This window comes from Mytilus galloprovincialis, chromosome 1 (assembly GCF_965363235.1).
Source record: "Mytilus galloprovincialis chromosome 1, xbMytGall1.hap1.1, whole genome shotgun sequence".
Taxonomy (NCBI): Eukaryota; Metazoa; Mollusca; class Bivalvia; order Mytilida; family Mytilidae; genus Mytilus; species Mytilus galloprovincialis.
Window position 1 is genome coordinate 10,468,312 of NC_134838.1, and position 3,473 is coordinate 10,471,784.

At 31.9% G+C, this 3,473-nt stretch overlaps 1 long non-coding RNA gene across 1 annotated transcript; it reads right to left on the reverse strand.

The window, feature by feature from the left end:
- Nucleotides 1-217: 217 nt before the first annotated feature.
- LOC143069317 (uncharacterized) lies at nt 218-3,094 on the reverse strand. Its single transcript, XR_012976368.1, has 4 exons — nt 2,848-3,094; nt 1,904-1,974; nt 1,391-1,607; nt 218-436 (listed from the first exon to the last, which is right to left on the reverse strand). It is a non-coding gene; the product is annotated as an uncharacterized LOC143069317 (long non-coding RNA).
- Nucleotides 3,095-3,473: the final 379 nt, after the last annotated feature.

Here is a 3,473-nt window from a genome sequence, read left to right on the forward strand (position 1 = left end):
AATGCAGATGGAACTTTTCCAAAGACAAAATAATGCAATTTTACAACATGATGATCCAGAAGAAAAGTATTGAAAGTGAAAACATGATTTTAGATGCTCTTCTTAATACAGAAGCTTAGTCATAATTAATTTTTATTTATTTATTTGTCTGTGTTGATGATTCTTGTTCTCTTATTCCATTGCTATTGATAAAAAAGTATTAAAAGATGTTGTCATGATTTATTTTTGATATTCAATGATTATAAAATGTTGTGGAAATATGATCACTAACAGCTCTTCCATCTTGATGACCATTGAAATGTTCCCCAAGATCACCATCATTGCCTACAATTACTCCATCATCTTCAATGTCTGGTTCATTCAACAAAATGCATATATTGTGGAGCATAGCACAAGTAATTATTATTTTGCATGCCTTGCCCGGTTTCATTCTTATCTGAAATTATAAAAAAAAATCATAACTTAATTTTAAACTTAATAATTGTCTTCTTATCAGCATTAATTTGCTAAAGTAGTATTTTATAATATTTCAAAAGTTGGCATTGCATGTATGTATGTATAAAAACAGGAAGCTGTGATATCACAGGTATGAGTGGCAATGATACCCTTTTCTGTTGTGAAAGTAATGAAATATAAAAGTTTACAGTATGATATTCAACATTGGAGCCTATAGTAAGATATAAATAAACTTACGACAAATGTATCTATAGTGGTTTACCATGCATCACATTGTGGTATAAGCATTTCAAAAGATGTTGTACTTTTATATATTAGTTAATTGTTTCAAATTAATGTTGTCCAAGTGTTGTGTTAGTAGAACTTTAAATACCATTCATCTCTTGATTGTGGTAAGTTTTTTATACATCAATTGCTGGATTATTTAGTTTTCCAACTATATATACTATATACATTTTTTCCTCTTTAATCAAACTTCCATTTGTGATATGGAACCTTGTGGTACAATTTCAGAGAGATGCTACAATATAAATAAACAAGTCATTGTCTGGAAAACTAGAACAATGCTTGTTTTGGCCTCTATTTGCATGATTTGGCCCCTAAGTCATAAACAGTTTTGACCAAAACACCTCAAAACAAACCTTATGTACCTTTTTTTTTGAAGTATTAAACCTTTTGGTAAAACATATGAATGCACATATAATAAAGAAGATGTGGTATGATTGTCAATGAGACAACTCTCCACAAGAGACCAAAACGACACAGAAATTAACAAATATAGGTCACTGTATGGCCTTCAACAATAAGAAACTAATTTGCTTCTACTGAATACACCAACATTAATTGTCCCAAATATATCCCTTTGCCTCAACCCCTGAACAGATTTTTTTTATCACTGATCATTTACCTTAAAAATTATTCTATTATACTTTACCTCTGAGTGTAATATATGGAACCGTCTCTTCAGCCTCCCAAATGTTCACTTTATCACACTTCTGGTTGAACAGTGGCATTTGTTGTATTTTTTTTTTGTGATGATCTAGTACAGGATTCTGGTATGGGGTCATCAGAAATGGTCGACAAGGATAACCACTATCCCCAAGCAATACACCATTTGCCTATCCACCATTTTCTTCCATGTAGGTACAAACCTATAAATAAAGGTTTATATTTCTTTTTACAAGTATTTTGTTAAAACTACCATTTATATAATTAAATGGTTTTACAGAGGAGTTACACTAGAAAACCTAAATTCATATTGAGCAATAACTATTTTTCAATATTCCTTTTTCAGTTTTTGTACATCAATATTTTTAAACATAGCCACCCCTTAACAGTAATTGATTGCTTCTTTATATATATATAGAATTATTGATTTGAGTGGTTGAAAGGGAATATGACTAATAAAAGATGACAAACATCTTGAACATTGTAATAAAATACATACCTGTGAAGTCCTGATTATGTGGGAATCATGACTGCTACCTGGCCAGTTTGCATTGATGTTAGTGAATTTACCTGCAAAATATAAAATATTATATATAATCAAATGTTTTAATAGCATAAACAAATTTATTGTACAATGCATACATTAGTTTTTTAGTTTGAATTGTTTTACCTTGTCAATCCGGGGCCTTTTATAGTTGATAGGCTGTAGGGCTTTGTTCATTGTTGAAGGCAGTAAAATGACCTATAATTGTTAACTTCTGTGTCATTTGGTCTCTTGAGAAGAATTGTCTCATTCATGTCATTGGCAATTTTACCACATCTTTTTTTTTATATGTATAGACTCACAAATCATGACTCAACTATATTGTTTCAAACTAGGAAACATGATTTCTATAGTTGTAATGCATTTTGCATAATGCATCAATGTGCTGATCCACATCAGAGCAACATCAAATTATAAATTGTACAGTAGCTAGGATACCCTTTTTTCTATTGGAATGAAAGGGAGGATTTAATAAATGTATCTGGAACAGCAGTGGTGGATACAGGGTGGGGAAACCTCCCTTTTTAAGATTATCAGTGTATTTGAATGGAGACATATGGTTGGAGCTCCCCATTAAGGCTTTATCTTATGTTAGGTACCCTCCTTTTGGAAATGGCTGGCCCCTGAACAGAATCTTTTTCTCATTAGAGAAAAAAAAAGAACTAATATCTTCTTTTAATATTTGACTTACCAATATTTTAAGTTGTCTAAATAGTAGGTAAACCATATAAAACCCTAATCATGTCCTAGATGAACTGAGTGAAAGTGAAAGTGAAAGTGAAAGTAAAATTTTCTTTTGTGAGAAACAGACTATAGGGGTCCCAGTCATACTGAAAAGTTGATACCAGTTTATTATTTTACGAAGGTCAATGTCATATTACAGATGAGAAATGTTTTACCTCTGGCATCACAAACAGCCTGCACATTTACAGAGTGTACCCCTTTCCTGTTAACAAATGATGCTTCATCTTCAGATTAAGCCTGGATACGGACGTGTGTTCCATCTATTGCCCCTAGCACATTCGGGAAACCACTTAGACGGTAAAAGTATCCTCTTGTTTCGTCCACATTCCTCGGCCACTTGATGAAGTCATCCCGTTTGTTACATAGTGAGGTCAAAACATCAGAGACAATACGGAAGACAGTTCCCTTGTGCAAACCTGTTAACAGACCCAAAAATTTCACTTTTGGAGATGGTTTAAATACAAAAATGAAATGTGTATTTACCGGCATTTGTTTACATATTATTTCGAAAAATAGCAAATTGAAATTACCATTCAAACATCAGTCAAAGATTGTTAAAGCAGTTGATTAACACTATTTTACTAATGTTTACTTAATTTGAAATGATATATGATAAATATATCAATGAAATCTTGCCTATTGTGTCTCCAACTACTTGCAAAAAACTGCCTGTAGCTATAAATCTTAGGGTTACCATGACCATCTGTGGTACAGTGAGAGCATGGTTTCTCTTTGTTTTTCTTGTTATATCATCACTTACTAGGTTGGAAATGAAATTAAT